The sequence below is a fragment of the Megalopta genalis genome, chromosome 1, assembly GCF_051020955.1.
Source record: "Megalopta genalis isolate 19385.01 chromosome 1, iyMegGena1_principal, whole genome shotgun sequence".
Taxonomy (NCBI): Eukaryota; Metazoa; Arthropoda; class Insecta; order Hymenoptera; family Halictidae; genus Megalopta; species Megalopta genalis.
In genome coordinates this window covers 24,087,143-24,108,023 of record NC_135013.1, presented here as the reverse complement: position 1 = coordinate 24,108,023, position 20,881 = coordinate 24,087,143, and the positions used below count along the sequence as shown (strand labels likewise).

Below are 20,881 nucleotides of genomic sequence, written 5' to 3'. Positions count from 1 at the left end.
GGTGTTAAAAACTAATTGAATTAGTATTTTTCCAATAAAAAGCAGAACAAAGCTGCCGGAAAAATTATGAAAAGGTTATAGAACAATACAAACAATCATTAAATAATAATTACCAGACTGCGGTCTTTTATGCAAAATAAAAATTGTTTAAGTCAATTTCAAGAAATAGTGACTAAATAGCGAGTTCATTTTTCCTTAAATCATTTTAATAAATTAAAGATAATAGATTGACATTTCAAAATTCCTTTAATCTTTATAGCATTTTAAAATTCCTTTAATTTTTATACCATTTTTTGAAATTCGTTTAATCTGGGTACCATTTTAAATATCCTTCAATCTTTGTACCATTTGAAATTAGAATTGCCTAATTTTGCTCTAAATGCATAAAATTCGCGGTCTAATAATTACTCCAAACGTTAAAAAATCGTCTTTTATTTTCTTCTCAAAGAACGAAATTATTTTCCGAATACAACACATCGACCTATCCCTTCCATTTGAATTTTCCTCCGTTACAATTATTACAAAAGAATTACACGCGGCTACCTATTTTATAACCGATCGTTTAAAATCGAACGTTCCGTCCGCACGAACGATTCGGTACGCGGATCGCCGCAGAAATCCGAAAAATCCGATCGAGTGCGATAAAATGTCTCAAAGGTCTCGGATTCTGAGAGCGGAACGCGCGTCGCAACTTTCTCGAACAGTGTCCCAGCGGAACGGGAGCTTTATATTTGGCTTAACCACCGGCGGTCACCGATTAGCTCGCCGATTTTACGAGGAGATCGCACACAACGGCCGGAAAAAAAAATCCGTTAGCCCGGTTTCCGTTCGCGAAAGTTTCCGTCGACGTTTTCGCTCGCGGTATTTATACGATTCGCAGCACTCTCCCCGGCCCGGCGGGAATTGAAATTTTTTGATGAAACGCAAATTGTACTCGCCGCTCGTCCGTCGTGCCGGTCCCGTTTCTCTGCTATACATATATTCTCAGAATAAACATCCGGCCGAGTCGCAATTACTGCGATTACGCTCGTATTTCCCTTAAACAGTGAAATGAACGCTCTGCGACTCGGTCGGGATCCTCTGCCCCGGGCCCCCGCGGGGATTCAATTACGATAAAGGGTCACTTTACGATCCGGTTCCATACGAGAGCAATTCGCGTTCGCGTTGTTCGCCGCGGCGGATTAATATTCACTGTTTGTCCGGCCATCGGACCGATTCCCGAATGAACAACCGGCAAGCGGATTCTTTCTGCTTCTCTGAGATCGCGATTCACTGTACAGAAATTTACTGAACTAAGATTGCCGTGAGTTGCAAACAGAGTTGCGCGGAATCACGATTGAAGCTTTCACGAAATTTTCATTACAAAGAAATTCAATTGTATCGTAACTCGTAATTCAGATCACCAGTCAATGAAATTACAATTTGTAAATCAATAGGAGCGCAATTACGAATTACTAAGTAAATGAATTACATTAATTACGAATTAAAAGATGATAATAGGTAATAATACGTTGAAGAGATTCATATGAAGGTTTCAAACAGAATTATATTATTGTTGCGTCCCCATCGTAACAATTATTCTCATAATAATCATTCTCATAAATAACAAATTACAAATTAAATTAATATTTCATTCGCAAATAATAATCAAATTTTCTCGTCAATTTAAGAAAGTCATAAAAATGTATCCGACTTCTCCGAACTTCCGGGCTGTAATTAGAATAACTGTATTTTAATTGCATTGTATTTCAGTTAGTCTCTTGATCAAAATTAATAACTGAATTAATTGAAAAGTTTGAATATGTGTCCGTTCCACGTCGTAGTTTGCCTACGACCGGAAAAATGCTCCACTTACCGCGCACAATTGCCCATTTTATGCGAGTGAAAATGGACCAAACAAATCGTTCACCAAGGACGGAGTTGATGGAAAAGTTCGCGGCGACATTTCGAGGAGCTGTGCGCTGCGAAATCGGGCAGAGATATTCGTTCGTCACTGCGAATCCTTTCCAGGACACGGCCGCAGGACGGCGAGGGTTGGTTCCGCGAGGGTTGGAAGAACGCCGCGCGGAGAATCCGCAGCGTGGATACGCTCTTCGAGCGTAAATCCGGCCGCCGTGTGGATCGGATAAGCGGCGCGGCTAATCCGCGATGTCGCCGAAAATTTACCACACCGCATTCTTCGATGCATGATCGAACAGGAGAGCTTCTGCTGTTCGTCGGCGGCCTTCACCTTAGCAGTCGCGTGGCGAAAATGTCAGGCGAGTGCCGCAGCCTGTCGAGGGAACGCCCACGATTAGGCAGAATTCGATCCTAATCCGAAGACTGCGGACTTTTGTGTGCTCGCGGTGGTCTTCTGGAAACGTTGAATCGCGAGGATCTGTAGAATTTTGCTCTGTTCTAATTTCTGCGCGACGTTCGGGAACGTGGACAATTATTATCTCGCGGTTTAAAAAGGAAACTGTGCTTTATCCTCGAGAGAAAGTTAGAAAGTTATCGCATAGCTGGTGCTTTAAAAAATCCTCGTCCGCGAAGTGTTTCAGAGATAACAAGAACAAAGTTGATATAAAGCAACGAGAAACGATTGGTCTGAAATTAAATTGTAACATGCAAAGAGTCACGTGACTGTTGCAATCGGATCTGATACAGTGGATAAATTGCTGTCCAGAATGGCAATGAAAAATGTACGATGATCGACTGCGGATTTTATGCATTCATTGTGGTAGCCTCGATAATCTGGAACACCGTGCAATAATTAATCGTGTTGGCGATTTTTCGGATCAAGGACCAACGAATATGTTCCGAGAATTCTAACAAATATGACCTAGTTATTGACGCGGCCTTTATAAATAAATAAAGAAAGAAAAACAAGAAAAAAATAATAATTACAACTAAATAATATCGTCGAGACTTTCAATACTTTCAAAGTGAGTTTTTGTTCCAGAATCGAATATTTCTAGGGCAGATGTTATTTCCACAGAAACTAAAAGCGGAAGAATCGCTTTTTATTCGCCAAAAGCAGGGATCGCGAAAATTAAAATTCTTTTTAAATCCGCGTGTTTGAGGTTCGCCCATGAAATTGGAAATTTGCATAAACACTCGCTGACTATTAATATATTTTCTTGCTGGCTTTTACCGAGTGGACTCGGCAACACGTATCGGCGCGGCCACGAATAAAATTCCTTGCGCTTCGAAGCGTGTTTTTTAGTATTCGGTCGCGACGTATGACATCGCGGAATTTTTCGGTGGATTCATTCTTTTTTACGATTCAAGTGCACGTTTCGATGCTCGCTCGTCTTCAATTCGGCCGCGTTTTAGTGCGACGGTATACTGATTTAACAACAACGAAACTGGTGATCGTTGCGCAAACTCCTCTCGTTGTAAATAATTTTATAAAACGTGAACCGGCGATCAAAACTAATTTTTTAAAAATAGTTCCGTTTATTAGAATATTATTTATTCCCGGTTAAAATGTATCATTATTTAACAGCAGTTATTTTATGTTGCTTCTTAAAATTTAAAAATTGATCTATTTTAGATTTTATTAAAAATTGATTTATGTTAGATCTTATGAAAAATTGATTTACTTTGGGTCTTACTAAAAATTGATTTACTTTAGATCTTATTAAAAAAGTTGTTTTACTTTTATTCTTATTAAAAATTGATTTACTTTAGATCTTACTAAAAATTGATTTATACTTTAGATCTCTCTTATTAAAAATTGTTTTATTTTGAATCTTATTAAAAATTGATTGACTTTAGATCTTACTAAAAATTGATTTACTTTGGATCTTACTACAAATTGATTTACTTTGAATCTTATTAAAAATTGATTAACTTTAGATCTTACTAAAAATTGATTTACTTTGGATCTTACTACAAATTGATTTACTTTGAATCTTATTAAAAATTGATTGACTTTAGATCTTACTAAAAATTGATTTACTTTAGATCTTACTAAAAATTAATTTACTTTAGATCTTATTAAAAATTAATTTACTTTCCATCTTCCTGGAAATTGATTTTCAAGTTTGTTAGAAAGAAAACGGTGCCACTGACGCGTTAATCTTTCTTGTAAGATGCAGTCCATCAGGAATCGCGCCATAAAGGTGCGAGAGACCGGATGAAAATAGAACCGACGGAAGCCAGCCGGCCGAACAATGAAAAATCGAGTTGCTTCCATCATCAAGCTGCTCGAACTTAATTTTTCCAATTTTTCTTCCCTTTCAGAGCTTCGAGTCGCACTCGGGTTTCCCCATTGATTGTCTCTCGCCGTTCGAGTTTCCGATTTTTCCGTGGCCCGGCGCACATCGATTTCCACTTCAGCCGGCGAACTTCGATTACCGTCTCAAGGCGTTCCCACCTTTGTTTCTGTGTTTCGGTTTCTATTAGTATTACATTTCAGCACCTGTCTTCGTGCGGCAGTTTCCCCGCGCTGTCGGAGCTCCGTGCATCTCGGATCCCATTTCTCGGCTGCCCTCCGTAGCTGTGTTCTTCGCCGTCGATGTTTCTATCCGAATTCCGAGTTCGAGATGTATTAACGTGGACGAAGTAATTTCTGTGACTTTTGGAGCAACCGGGACGAACCTAACAAAGCACCTGACCCGGACTTATCGTTCGCTATCGTGACAATTCCACGAGGCCATCCTGCACTCGCCGAAGATTCGGAGTATCCGTGGTTTCGGCTGCCTCGGGGATCTGCGGTGACTCTTATTAATATCCGAACACCTTTTAACACTAAATCACCGCCGGCCAAATGACCGGTTTCACATTCTTTATTTCGTAATTATTAAAGTCATAAAGCTGCTGCCATTAAAAATTGTTGAATATATTTCTTTACTCGGACACACGCTATTATAAAAATTGTGAAAAATTTCAATAAATTCTATCTTGTAATTCTTATGAGGCGATTTTTGTTAGTCGCTTTTAGATCTCGGTAGATTCAGTGTTAATATATGTATAAATTATTCACATATAGAACCAATGAATTTACGCTAATAATTTAGTAACTATTTATTTTAAACTCTATTCGGTGCAATGCTTATTTATGTAGAATTCAACGCTTTATCCGAATTCGGAAAGAAACGTAAACCATTCCATTGAAAAAATTGAAGGTGACCTTCGTATCTTGATAACAAAGCAAGATAACGTAAAGCTGATTACAGCGCTATATGTGCCGCTGCGAACCATGCGACTTCTATTTGAAACATTATTTCGTACGACGAATATATCATGAGTTATTTGATATCGTTGTGTTGCGAGACTCACTCTGTATATCCGCAGTATGCTCGTTCCAATTAGCGACACCGGCGTCCTGGCACGATTTTCGCGTGGCAACATCTAGCCGTTACCAGCTCGTTCCGCAGTTCAGAGAAGTCCGCGGAACGGGCTCGTAAATTCCATTCGATATCATTGTTTATCTAGCTTTTTCTCGTCGTACCATCCGCGGCCCGTCTTCGAACACGGCAAGCGAAAGCTTTCCATGGATAACTGGTAATGAACGGAAAGCTTCTAACGGTTACGGCTGAATGTGCGTACAGAAGACACAGTTTACACTGCAAATATCGCATTGTAATTATGAGGTGTGGATCGCGTATAACGAACGGCGTATCCGTCGTATTCGGACCTGTGTAAAAGTATTTGGAAAAGCTTCGGAAAATGATTAATGTGATACTCGTGCTTGCACGAAATAATATTTCACGATTTATTCGACGTTGTAGAGATAAGTACGTGTATTGAAAATAAATTTTTTTATTTGCGCAGTTGAGCCTTTATGGTGAGGTCATTTTGCAAAAACAGTTGCAAAAGTGTACAAAAGTTATGGTCGAAAAATGTAGATGTTACGTGCTTATTATTTTGGCGATGGAAGAATGTGACTGTGTTAAGGGAGACGTCTCGTCCGGGACCCGCTAGAGGACTCATCGGTAAGGCTGTCCTAGCGGGTCCTTGCCTTAGACGTTGGGATGTACAGAAATGTCTCCCTTACTGACGCTCAGATTGTCCTCTAAAATGGATAATTTGGGAAGAGGAGATACGATTATTCGAGCCTTGCGGCTCGTTTGTATAATTGTGGATAATTTATAACTATAAAAATAAACCGCAAGGCTCGAATAATCGTATCTCCTATTCCCAGATTGTCCAATTTAGTGAACAATCTGAGCGTCAGTAAGGGAGACATTACTGTATATACAAATTGAGGCGGATCGGTTACTTGAGAGAAGAGGAGCCATCTGTTGGCGGGTCTGGAAGTAGCCGCCACATTATTATTATTATTATTATTATTTTTATTATTATTATTATTATTACTATTATTATTATTACTATTATTATTATTACTGTTATTATTATTACTCTTATTATTATTACTATTATTATTATTACTGTTATTATTATTACTATTATTATTATTACTGTTGTTATTATTACTACTATTGCTGTTACATCACTTATTATTGTTAATGTTATATTGCATACCAACGTCATTCCACTATCTTCTTATCGAACATCCCGAAATCTTCTGTAAGCCATGATTTCACCCTTGACAAATCCTCAACTCCGCCTCATCCTCGACATCTGTCCTTGCCGCATCATACTTGAACCTTTGCGTCGTCACGTCCTCTTCAAAATTCTGACTTTAGCATACTAACCCTTATGATTTCCCAAACCTAAATAGGTAAGAACCTATATATATGTATATGCATGCATCAACTTTCCCTCAGCGCAGAGCCCTTCAAAATCTGCACCAGCGCAGTTTCCTTCAAAACGTGCGTCTAACGAGATACCGATCCTCGCATCTATTCGCATCATCAGCACGCTCAGAAATAATTACTAAAGTAAAGGAAATTTAACCCGAAACTAGGAAATTAATAAAGGAAATTTAACTCGGTAAATTCTCCGATCAGAACAAGAACCCTCAAATTTCTTGTGAAACTCTCCCGTTGTGTCGTAGCGACATAACAATAGAATATTTCTAAAAAAATATAACAAAGAGTATACATAGTTATTCTTACGTAGATCATTTTTACAATGTTATGTTTAGAACGTAGCAACAGAAATTAAAATAGTAGGAGTAGAACTTCGATTATCCGAATTCAAAATTGATAGTTAAATTCTTTTTTCTTTTCGATGAATTATTAATACAGACGATAGATCGAGATTTTATCGAGGTCCTGCTATTGTTTCATCGTTATTACATGAAATCATGAAAAATCTAAGTAATAAAGATCGAGAGGAAAATTCAGATCGGTTAATCCAGGCTCTCCTCTATTTATGTTGCCGTGTAAAAACAACCGAATATTTGGGGGTTGTATTTCGAGCCTTTCAAATGAATGTACGCGGGAGAAACAAATTGCGCGACACATACATATATGCATACGCCCTGCGCATCCCGAATGTTCCAAAACATTTTGAATGTCCGTGTCGGGGATCATCCCCTGTCAGTTTAATTTTCATCAGAAAGGTGCGCCGTTCGGCCGTCAATATTTCGTAATGGCGATACGTTGTACTTACTAAATCATTTTAGCAGGGAAGATCGACAGGGGAGCAAATGGCGGCGGCGAACTGGGGCGGTCGTGCAATTAGACCGACCCCTGGTATAGACTGCCGCAGAAACAGTGACCCGTTGAACTCTGGACAAGGCTCGCGGAGATGGAATTGGTCGAACAGCGCCAATTAAATATCGAGACGGAACATCGAAACAGCATTTCCAGATTATCCGGGGTCCGACACCCGTCCACCCTAATTATTACGAATGCGTCCATTCCCGGCCCTCGCGAGAGCACGGTGTTCTTCTTTTCCCAGACGGCGCGTGCATCAAAGACGATCGGCGGAGTCCCGTGGCATCCGGATGCACGGGGATGCACGTTGTGTCGTGCGGTAATAGGCGCGCATCGGCCTCGTTTCTGGCTGAAAGCTCGCCGCTGTTTGCACGGCCGCTACATTATACGTGCGAGTGCGCGCGGAGGCCGTCGTTTAATTGAATTGCTACCGACACGCTGCATCGACCGTCTCCACAGCGGAGAAACGAACGATAGAACCACTCGGTCCGATACTTCTAGCCGTGTCGTCGAATTTCAGCTTGCCAGCGCGCACCGTGGTCCCAATTCCATCGCAACTCGAATCTCTCTCGACGGAGCGATTCGTGTTGCGAGCCCTTATGGCTCGCTACCTTCGGAAACAATGTGTAACTACGTCGGTTTGTACAATCTTTACATTTAAAAAGTTGTGAAGCGAAGCTGAAACTTGCATTTATATTCTCGTAGAAAGACTAAATATTTTAGTCAGTCATTATCTATTATATAAACAAAATTCCTAAAGTTTACCAATTTCTTGATGCCTCAGGATGATGCACTCCCTTTAAGGGAGAAACGACGCCGCCCTAACGATTCAGAAAAATCGATTTCTTTTTTATCGATTTTCTCAACCCCTGGACATATATCATATGTATTATATATCTATTATAACGATATTTAGCTTTATTCGGCATTTTTTAAGAAACATATTTTTGTGAATATTTCTGACAGACTTAGTCCCTGCAGCCAAGAGACCTTAAAAATATTTAATTTTTGACGAATCAAGGGAAATATCATCGGACACGAATATACATAGACACATGCTTTTAAATATTTGTATACACTTCTCCTCGTTTATATTATATTTTCAGATTTCTATGTTTGTCACACTTTTTACACAATTTACATTTGTTAAATTTTTTTATATTCATACATCTCATATTTCTCATATTTTTGTATATTTTCATATTGTTCTCAAATGTATTTTATATATAAAGTACGCATAATATTTGATTAGTTAAAAAAATGCAGCAGAAATTCTGAATAAATGCAAAGTTATCATTTCCGTCTCGAACTCACAGATATTTTTATTTTTGCAGATTTGGGAATGCTGTGAATGCGCAAACATCTGCAGTTCATTGACGAGAACGCCATTAAGAGTCGTAAGTTTTATTCCTTAACAATGTTTATAGATCGAGCAAATTTTCGAGCGACTCATGTGGCCCGGTCTTCACTTTAAGTAAAAATTGTTGCGTGATTGCTTCACCAATTAATAACCGAGTGTCCAGTAAGATCATCAACCGCGTAGTTTCAACAATTTCTAATAGCACAATGCACAGTTGCAGTAAGTTCAAGAACGCTAAAGATTCTTCGATGCATATTAGAACTCCAATTCTTGCAATGCAAGGCACGAGAGTTTATATTCGCATTTGCAAGTTGGAAGTACCTGTCGTCTGTTTCAATGCAAGACTGACATCTGCTGGTTATGGATCGTCGTACATATATGTCGTACATCCGTATGTCATATTGTCATAAATTCGATTCTTATTCGTGTCGTAAGAATGTCCGAGCTAATGTACTTCCAATTCTTTCGTTCGCGTGTAACATATTGTAAGAAGGTATTCTTTATAAAAGACATTTCTTATGCGAAAGAGATTTCTCATTTTTAGGAATTTAACTTGTTCAATTGCTAGACAGCGGATTTTTATGCAAAATAAAAATTGTCTGCATCGATTGCAAGAAATAAAAGCTAACAAACGAATTCATTCTTTCTCTAAGTTTCTATCTTTCTAATATCTAATATCTTATCTTAATATTTTTCTAATTTCTAATATCTTTCTAATCAGTTTAATCGATTAAAAATAATACACTGTCATTTGAAAATTATTTTGAACCGTCTACTATTGTAAATTTCAGCTAACCCGGCATTGCCATAAGCGCATAAAATCCGACGCCTTTTAATTACTATGATAAAAATTTCTTGAAGAAATACCTTATAGACTGCGATAAATAAAAACTCAGTAAAAAATGGCAGTTCTTCGTACAACATTACGAGAAAAAATGAAAAATATTACTTACAAAGTATAGTTAGAAAACAAGTATAATTTTATTCTAGAAATATTCATAATCTTTGTGATAGTGTTAATGTCCTATTCGATATATGTTCCATTCATGGTAGCGCTTACATGCACGCCGTCAAAGATGTATGCGCGAATCGAACCTTTCACCGTTGCAGCTTCAGATAAACTTTAATCGCAGGTGTAGGCTGTGCGGACCATTCCTCCCTTCGGCCAGGGTACGATAAAATTTCATTATCTGCCGAACCCGGTCGAAGTAACAGAGCCGGTCGGCTGGCAAACAGGCGTTGCGCCGAGATCAGAGGGGGTGCACGGTGCAGCAGCCAGGGTTGCATTGTAGCAACGAGCAGCGAACTGTGTCGCGGCACACCGAATCACATGAGACTACCGACTCTCTGCTACTAATTGAAACAAATGGCTTGAGCCGCGCAGCGGCCACCCCTTTTGTTCTCGGTCGCATTCGAAATCGGAAGTTAACCCTCTGTCGCGTGATTTTTTATGACCTGCTCGAAAAAGGATATTCGGCAGTCGCCGCACTTAAATAATAACGCGCGCAGAAAATAAACAAAACAATGGTGTTCTAACGATATTTATGTTATTGTACAATTTATTTCATAAAAGCTTGTCTATAAATGAAATACGAAGTAATTTATAATATACATATATATATATATATAATTTATATATATTTATTATATGTATATATATATATATATTATATATATTTATTTATTATATATATTATTATTTATTATATGTATATATATATATATATATATATATATATATATATATATATATATTACTGTGTTATTCTACAATCTATTTCTTTTGAACGATTTTTATGACTAGACTGTGGATTTTTCTGCAAAATAAAGTTGCATTACTTGCAAGAAATAGAGATTGAACAGTAACTTCATCCTTTCTTTAACCGTTCCAATGGATTAAAAATAATAGACTGTCATTTTTAAATTCTGTTAATTATAATACGATTTTAAATTAGAACTAGGAAATTTTTTCGGCCATAAATTGATGCTTTAATTTTGCTGTCGAGTGTAGTTCTGTCCAATCACTGGGTCATCGGAAGGCTGTAACTAGAATGACTTCTCGGACAATTCGGAATATAATTTTCGAGGAAGCTAGCCGGAACAATGGACGAACACAGCCCGGAGAGTGAAACGCTCGGCGTCCGTTCCGTTCTGCAACGCGACGGAATCGCGGGCGCTCTCGTTTCACCCGGGGAACGCGAACCTGTAATTGAAATATATGTATAAAAAGAGAGAAGGCCGATCGGGCAGTCGGAACGTATCGGGTCCGAGAACGCTTTGCTCTTTTTCAATTAGAATCGCCGTCCGCGCGTCGTCGCTCCCGTTTCAAAACGTCACCGACGCGTCCGAGCCAATTTGACTCTTGCTCGCAGGAAACGCCGTGTCCCGCGCTGCGAAAAATCGGAACCTTCCTCGCGGAATCACTTCGGAGCGAAACGCTCGCCGATTACACGGCGGACAAACGATTTCTAAAGGGTGTCCATTTTTTTTAGCGTTACTTTCAAATTTCGCGCCGTTCAAATTTTTTCTACCGGATTGCCGTATATTATTTGACATTTGACGACAATTAAACGTGAGTAAAAATGATTAAAAATTTGGTGAAAGTTGTGCAGAAGTTGGAAGAAAATTTCGTACGGAACGTGGAAGTGAAATGTGTCCATCGAACATGCAAGTCAAATAAAATTAATGAACATCGTCGTTGTGCTTTTCTTCAGAACGAACACTAATTAAATGAAACAGATAAGATAAAACAAAAATTTTGAATAGATTGGAATAAAATCAAATATATTAAACTCAAATAAAATACAATAACTTGTACAACGAATTTAATATATGATACTAATTTTATAATATTATACATATAATATATTTTATATTCACATTAATATGATAGTAATTTACACATAATTCGGACCAGCGCTCTCGCGTTAAATAAAAAAGATGCTATAAAGCTGCACATTTTCAAAACCATATCTGGAAAATAACTGCCAGTTGATTCTCGTCTGAATTGCACCCCTTGAACTGTCATGGACCTGAACAATGGACACTGCGAAATTAATTAAAAATTGTCGAGTCGAACGCAATACTTTGTCGGGGAATATTGAAATTTTCGTAGCCAGTGGTGGACAAGTAAAATTCATTTTACGTGTACATTGTTAAATAAAATCGTGGTGGCGCGCGCGTTATGTGAACAGAGGTTTGCAGTGATGGAATTTTGTAACCAGACTGCTGGCACACAACGAGCCAGTGAATTGATGTTCGTTGTGCAAAAAGAGAAACGATTCGATTATCGAACAGCTTCGTATTCCAACTATTTTCCGTAATATCGTTATTATTATTTATTGTATACGAGTGATAAATCCGGAGATTTATAGAGGTAGTAAAAGAAAAATAATGGAAACTATATGAAAAAAGAAAGAAAGGCTGTGGAAAATAATGTGCATAAATTATTAGAGATGTGTGCTATAGTATCGAGCATACAATAATATAATATGCATTTATGGCAAAAAGCTTTTAAAGACTTTTAAAGAGAAGAAAGAATAGATTATTATTAAAAACTAGAAAAATACATTTCATATGATGCATAAAAATACACAGTGTAATAATAAACTCTAGATATCCAGTAAAAAAAATAGTATAGACTGCTCCGTTATCAAAAAGCATTGTAGACAAAGACAATATTCCAGAAAACTGAATTTCAAGAGAATTTAAGTCAATGTTAATCATCATGGGACTGCAGTTCCTGCGAGACACAGACGATATTATTCGATTCAAGTTAGAAACATACTATTATCACATCACGTGAAATCATAGTAAAAATAATACGTGAAATTCGACCACGCCTGACAATATACTACTGCTTATTTCTATTATTTCAAATCAGTTTGAAACAGATCAGTATCGCGTCACGCTGTTCATACATTATCACGCGCGGGCGGAAAGGTAGTATGCTTCTACTACCTTTATAGCTTGAAAACGAAAAGCTCGACAAAGCCGAAGTTAAACAATTGTAGCATTGTTAACAGATCGTTTTATTACCGCGCCGATTCGCGCGCGAAGTAATTACTTTAAAATATTTCTCAGCGCGAATTCGGCCGAATTTCATCATTTCCAGTTGGGAAAGTTAAACGAAAACGCCGCCGGATTCCTCGATTCTGAATAGCGCGGGGCCGCCGCCGCCGAGCGAGATGAAAATTCGGCGGAACGATCGTTTTTACATCGCCGGGGACGATTCCGGACCGGCGATATTGCATCCTGCGCCCGGTAATCGGTTCGGTTTATTACTCGCCACCGGAAGAAGTTTTCGCGAGTGAATTGCGAGCCGTTCACTCGGACCAACGAGCCGACCATTTATGTATCATCGGAGTCCGGAGTCCGCTTCGAACCGTTTAGAACCGCTTCGAACCGCCGCCCGGCACCGCCTTGAAACTTCGATCTCGCGGGGCAAAAGTTTGCGCGTCTCTTACTTTTCAATCCCGCCGCCGCCGCCGTTGCCTTGTTGGCCGTGTTTCTTGCGCGCGATTAGAGTTCGCCGAGAGTTCGTTTAATATCAATTTCACCGGGAAAACTCTTGCCTCTTCTCCGATAGACGAATCGAGCTTGTTATTTGATCGCGGGCATCCCGCTCGCCGTCGCGCGCCGTTCGCGCGGACAATGCGATATGAAATTTTTAGATCGATTTCCGTGAGCAAATTTCCTCTTTCATTCGAAATGATACGCAACAAGTTCTCTTTTCAAGACACAGTGAATTTCTGTAAGCTGCGACGCTGATTTATTTTCTGGCTCTGACGATAAATCGCTGTTCCAATTCGATACTGGGGCATTTAAAAAAAAAAATGTGATTTGGAGATATTCTATTATTTCATACCAAATAGTATTGTCTGGATAATTCAATACTGTTATATGTATAGTTAAATGTTTAAGACAAAAGCATTAATTAATGTACATTACTACAAAATTTAGTGGAAATAATATTTAATTATTTTCGAAAGCCAATTATTGCGAAAATAAAACTTTAAATACCTTCTTTTTAAACTTCATCATTTGAGCCGTTTATTTTGAAAGTGGCATAAGTCACTTTATCGTAATGAAAAATGGTGATTTTTTAATGTTTACACGAAATTATTTATACTGAGAAAAATATCAGTATCCTGAGATAACAAATACAAGTAAATCTTCTCGAAAGTTAGCATCCATATTTTTAAACGTGTTAAAACGCAAACCCTTAAATATATCGATACCATTACAATTAACACATTTTTGCCCATTTTTATACTTAACAATATAAAATGAATCAAATCAAACGCTTTCACAAGGGCGTGTAATCTTTTCCGCTCAAAATAAGACTTCCTTTATCTCACTCGCTTTGCTCCAAAAATGTGCCGGAGTTGCTGGTAGGTAATACTCGAAAAACGCGTGAAACGCTAAGGGCTAATTACCTATTCGATAGCAGCGAATGTAAAGTTTTAGAATTCAATTTTTTGATTTTTGATCGCAAACCGTCAAAAGACTTTGCGTCGGATTGAAATCACCGATCGTCACCGTAGAATCTCGGCCGCGACGCTTCTAATAAAATCGAGACCCGGCCTATGCGAAGCACAGAGTACTGGTCGTAGCGATGTCGGTAATTGCCGGGTAGCAAAGTGCAAACGCGTCTGCAGTCAGAAACACTCGGCCCGTTGGCTCGAAAATAAAAGAAACGGAATTGGAAGCAAATGGGCCGGGCAGGTACACGCCGTGTCGCAGTAAGCACCGAACAGAGTGCTCGGTATTATGCTTCCGCCGTAACTATGTTTGTTTACGCTCGCATGCAACGAGCCTGAAGATGCATTTCAAGTCGGCGAGCCCCGACGAACACGATAGAAACCGGTGTCTCGGTAGTTGCGCAGCTCATCCGCGAGTCGTCTCTGAAAATTTCAGAGCTTTCAGGACGGGGCGTGTTCCGCTTCCACGGCGGAAGGATTACGATCGTTTTACGCGCAACAATTCGCGGCGGTTCCTTCCTCGTTTCAAATATTAACCATTTGCAGACGAATGGCAACTCTCAGGTGCCACTGAAAAATCATCGTATCACCTTTCAAAATAATTTTGATGTTATCAACATATAATACTATCAAATATTATCAATATATAGCCATTACAATAAAAGGATAATATAGCAATTTAAAAATCTTTAGATAATACAGCAATGTAAAAAACGTGTTAAATGTCACAAAAATAAAGTCTTCGAGCTGAAATTTATTTTACAGTCTATGTTCACGGTGCCGTAAGAAAACAAGGGAATGAATCTCACGCTGCGATGATTTCTCTGAAAAAGAAAATGTTTTCTCTAATGTAAAAAATATATTTACAAAATTAATTTCTGCATATTTGAATTTGTCGTAAAAAATGCATATATTAAACATGTTATCTTAATAATTACTGGTAGCTGCTAAGGGTTGCTTATCGAACTATATAAATTTTGTTCAAACCAAGAAATTAATTCCAACGCATTTTAATGTCAGTGCGAGAAAAATTCCGCAGTAATGGGTGCGCCGGCAGTAATAGATTCCTTTAGGCCACGCGTGAGAGGAGGCAACCGTCGAAACGGCAATAAAAGGGCCGAAGCAATTTGCCCCGGACTTTTCATGCTGCCATAATCGCGCGATATTTGAAATTACTTACGGGTCCCGACGATGAGCAGACCGCCGTTTCTCACGAGCCAGGAAACGGGAGAAAGGACGCGGTTTTCCCGGGCCGGTGGCGACGGGACCGGGGAAACCGCGGCGAGAAAACGAAGACGCCTGGCACACGCCGACTAAAAACAAACGAGAACAATGCCATTCAGTTGGCGCGGCTGCGTCCTCTTCTGTGGCGTGTCACTCCGCCGTCCCGGATAAATCGTCGTTTGAATCTCCGACAATGGATATCGCTATCGGCGCGACTACCCTCGATATCTTCTGACGTTCTTTGACGGCGTTGAAAATAGGCGAAACCACCGCCGCTGTTCCGCGCCGGCTGTCATAAAGACAGCGGCGCATGACCGCGTTAACCCTTGCATCGATAACTGGGTCTCCAGGTTTCGGCCGGCGATGGAAAACCGCCGAACCATATTCGCGAGCTTTTTCGACGACTTTCCGTTCACCGACAGTTCCGAAACAAACAATGTACAACTTTCTATCGGTGATAGACACAATGCAGCGAATGAAACTGGCTGACTTAGTTTAGCACAGTGACTGTTATTAATATTCGGACACCTTTTAAAATGGAATAACTGGAATAAGTGATTTGAATTCTTTTAGACAATAGAGGAACTTAGTCTACTAGACAAGATCATCACTCTAAACAACTTCTTACTGTATACAGGGTGTCCCAAAAATGTCTCGCAATCCAGAAATGGCGGGTTACTCGGATCATTTGAAGCATTTTCTTCCTTTACAAAAATTTTCTCCGAGGCACCGTTAACGAGTTATTAACGGAAAACCGTGACCAATGAGAGGCGAGCTCGTCTGGCGTGAGGCGACCGAGCCAATGAGCGGAACTGTTCTTCGTGCGCTGGTTGACTGGGCCGCCTCGCGTCAGCCGTACTCGATTCTTATTGGTCACTGTTTTTCGACGGAGAAAATTTTTGTGAAGGAAAAAGTTGCTTCAAATGATCCGAGGATCCCGCCACTTTCGGATTGCGAGACATTTTTGGGACACCCTGTATATGTTATCGCCGGACGCTTTTAGTTTCCCAGATATTCACAAAAATACAATCAGTTTACGATTTTCATGAAATTACATAAAAAGAACCAGGTTACCATTCATAATATCTACAAAGTGTGGATAATGATGAGTTCAATATACATCAGTAAAAAATTTAGTGAAAATAATGTTTCGTTATTTTCGTAAACCAAATTATTATTGGGAAAATGAAATTTTAAATGCCCTTTTCTTTGAACTTCATTATTTGGACTTTCATTATATCTCAATATTGAATTAGAGCAGCGAATTGTGATATCGACGAACGCAATGCAAATCGATGAAATAAAACGGCTCGAATTTACCAGCACAACGGCTCGTATAATTTCGTAGTCGTCAGTTTCAGAAGCTCGTTACAAGCAAGTACTACTCCCATAATTTCATCAAGCCCCTACTTCCTACGTGCTGCGACTCAGAGGGCTAATTATCCGAGTTCCCCGATAATCCGAAAAAAAATGAAAGCTTCGCCCAGAAAGAGAAAACACCGAGGAAGGCAAAGTTCTCGGTAGCGGATCGACGCAAGAAGCGGATCTCTTTTCGCGAAGAGGAAAGCAATTATGACAGAAAAAGAGCCCGTGCCTCGAAAATGGTATCGATTGCAAGCCCTTCGGAGCGGTGCCCGAGAAGATCGGCGCGCTCGTTGCGCGCGGAACAATGCCGGTAACCGTATCACGGTGAGAAAACAGTTGAAATCCGGCGGAACGAAAACTGTGACGACAGCGAAAATAATTTGTACAGCCAGGAGGACGAGCGACGCGTCGGTTTCCGGCGAGGGTGAAGTGCGCTTCGGGCGTGGGAGTATCGCTAACGAGAATCCCCTTTTCTCCGTGCAGTGTCTGTCCTCCGTCCTCCTTTTTCTGCGCGCCGTTCGCGTAAGTGTCCCGTAAGTACCAGCTCTCGAATCATGGGCCGAGATTCGCGTAATCAAGCCTTCATTCAGCGGGAATGCATCCGTCGAGCCGCGTCGCGAGCGGAGGGCTTTCATTTTGCCCGATATGTCATCCAAAGAGGCGGCTCGCGGGCCTCCTCCCAGAGATGGGAAAAAGAGCAACAACCCGCTGGGAATAGAAACGAGGTGAAAACGAGGGCGGCGTTCCCGTTTTCGGCAAACGACCACGCTCGAACAAGCGCGCGAGTCTTCTCTCCTCTCTTTTTACATTCTGCGCCGGCACGTGGAACACCGCGCGATCCCATCGATCCTTTCGGATTTCCCGCTGAGTTTCCAAAAGAAATTAGCAGGCTACCGGCTGGCTCGATTTGCTCCAGTCAATCGAGTTTTATACGTGTCCAAAGACGCGTACGCTCCGCCGTGAACTGCTCGCGCACTCGCCTACCGCTACTCGCGTTAACACTGGAACTATCGAGCCAGTCGAAATCACTGGTTTCTCATTTTTTTTCTTTTACAGTTCGTGTTACTATAACGATATTCGCCCCCCTGGGGTGAGATATGGGACGAAGAATGCCAGATACAGTAATGTCTCTCTAATTGACGCTCAGATTGTCCAAAAAATTGGGCAATTTGGGGAGAGGAGGTACGATTGTTCGAGCCCTGCGGTTTGTTTTTGTAGTTACGAATTGTCCATAACTATAAAAACGAGTTGCGATGCTTGGATAATCGTATCTCCTTTTCCCAAATTGTCCATTTCTGTCCACAATCTGAGCGTCAATTAGGGAGACATTACTTTACTCCAACATACACTTTCCGGTTACCATAATTGTTTTAATCATAATGCGAATTGCTATGGACGCTTTCTTAATTATTTTCACGGCTCATGCGCATCCTTCAGGCACACAGATGTTACTATTACGATTATGGCTCACTTTTCTACTATTTTTCTTTGTATTCTTTTTCTTTTATTTTTTGGCAATTACATGTTTGATAAAATCTCCCACCTATTATATTTACTATATGTATGTACATATATCTATTATGCTCGATATTCTTCTTTGTATTCTTGTTCCTTCTTTGTATTATATGTATATGTGTCTAACACCTTTACAATATGAAATACTTTATAAATAAGTACAGTATATGTAGAAGCGTAGTTAACATTTGTCGTCTTAAATTTATGACCGCTACTTTGCAGTGGCTGGTGTCAGCCAGACGACAGCTCCATAAACCGAGACGGACGACGACGATTTTAATAACAATAAAAACAATAGCGCCAGTCTATTGACCCGAGGCTCGATAGGAAAGCTTTGAACGAGGCGGATCCGAAGGCAGTAAAAGCCAAGCTCCATAGATGCGTCGTCGTTCTCGCGTGTTAACCGTGGCAACTCGAGGCTGGTCGTCGAAAAGACGTTTCCCTGTTTCGCCCGAACGCGCGTTTCCCACTTTCGAACGAGTTCGAACTCGCCGGGATCCTCCTCGCGGTAACCGCTAACGGGCAAAGACCGTCGAAATATGCAAGGAAAAGCGGAGAGCGAATAGAGTGGAAACGCGGTTATCCTTCGTGGAATTCCAATTTGCCGGAACGCGAGCGTGTTTTCGCGTGCCGTACGCGGTCAGACCAAAGGGATCGAACCTTTGGACGAGCGGCCGGGAATGGAAGAAGCATTATCCGGAAGATCGAATCGGGAACCGAAGAAAAATAGGGTTCCGAATCGGTCGATCGCAAGACGACCGTTCGGATGAACGCGGTCCTCCTTTGCTGGTCGCTTTTTCGTCGAATTAGGCGGCGGGTTATGGATGTTCGATTCAGAATCGAATGGATCCTTTAATATTCGGTTCTTTGATATGCGATTCTGGTACGAATCGATTCTTCGATATTCGATCCTGACGCGAATCGATTTTTTGATATTCGATACTGGCAAAATCGATTTTTTGGTATTCGATCCTTTTTAATGGATACTTTGATATTCGATTCTTGCACACATTGATTTTTTTTGATATTTGATTCTAGTACGAATCGATTTTTTCATATTCGATTCTGACATGCATCGACTTTTTCATATTCGATTCTGGCACGAATCGATTTTTTCATATTCGATTCTGACATGAATCGATTTTTTGACATTCGATTCTTACACAAATCGATTTTTTGATATTCGTTTCTTTTTAATCAATCCTTGAATATTCGACTCTGGCACGAATCGATATTTTTGAATGAATTCTTTGGTATTCGATTCTTTTGAGTGAATTCTTTAATATTCGATTCTTACACAAATCGATTTTTTGATATTCGATTCTGGCACGAATCGATTTTTTGATGTTCAGCCCTGACGCAAATCGACTTTTTAATATTCGATTCTTACACAAATCGATTTTTTTACATTCGAGTCTTGCATAAATTGATTTTTTGATATTCGATTCTTCTGAATTCTTCGATATTTGTTTCTTTTTAATCGATCCTTGGATATTCAATTCTGGCACAAGTCACTTTTTTGATATTCGATTCTGGCACAAGTCACTTTTTTGATATTCGATTCTTCTGAGTCGATTATTTAGAGATATCTCTATTTTTAAGTATTGATATTATTTATTTATGTTCAATTAAATAAAAATCTCAATTAGCTATCTAAACTTAGAACATTAGACTATATCCCTTCGATAAAGTGTATTAAAACAGATCCAGACACCATTGTCCAAAGTTGATGAAAATCTTTTAACGCCCCAGTAAATCGCATCTGAAAAAGCAACAAATGCTTGTGCAATCAATTCCTTTTTACCTATGCAGATTCATATTACGAATACTTCGAGAACTGTCCCGTCGATATTCCGACAGGATATTTCGCAACAATATCCGTTTCTCGTTAAGCGACGGTCCCGTCCAAACGCTTGATTGTAATTACGAACGTCGCGCCGTATCGCTCCTTTCTAGTTAGTCACATCAATTCTGTATTCCTCGGTCATTATTCTTTGGAGACAAGCAGAAAATAAATGTTCGCTTTGCGTGACCGCTGTTATCGCGAGCGCAGCGATTTCTTTTTCGTTTTGCTCGGTACTTTTGACACGGGACGTTGGTAATTTCGTTTTATCAAACCCAAACGTGTGTATTACGACAGATAAGTTTTTATACGAGTGAAAATCATATGCTACCACTACTAACTAGTATTAAATTGTATACTGGTACTACTAACTAATACGAAATCGTATACTGCTACTACTAAGTAATATTAAATCGTATACTAGTACTACTAATTAATATGAAATCATATACTGCTACTACTAACTAATATGTATAAAATCGTATACTATTATACTACTATTAGCTAATATAAAATCGTATATTATTATACTACTATT

The 20,881-nt window shown here is 39.6% G+C and overlaps 1 protein-coding gene across 5 annotated transcripts in view; it reads left to right on the top strand.

The window, feature by feature from the left end:
• Window positions 1-20,881, top strand: part of Tpst (tyrosylprotein sulfotransferase) — a 149,936-nt gene that overhangs the window by 78,935 nt on the left and 50,120 nt on the right. For 3 of the 5 annotated variants that reach the window (XM_076523707.1, XM_076523714.1, XM_076523717.1), the window contains one exon: window positions 8,888-8,950. The gene's annotated coding sequence lies outside the window, so the exon portion shown is untranslated. Of the gene's footprint in view, window positions 1-2,339; window positions 2,925-4,097; window positions 4,701-8,887; window positions 8,951-20,881 lie in introns of those variants that run through there. The other 2 variants (XM_076523713.1, XM_076523708.1) reach the window with 2 other exon arrangements.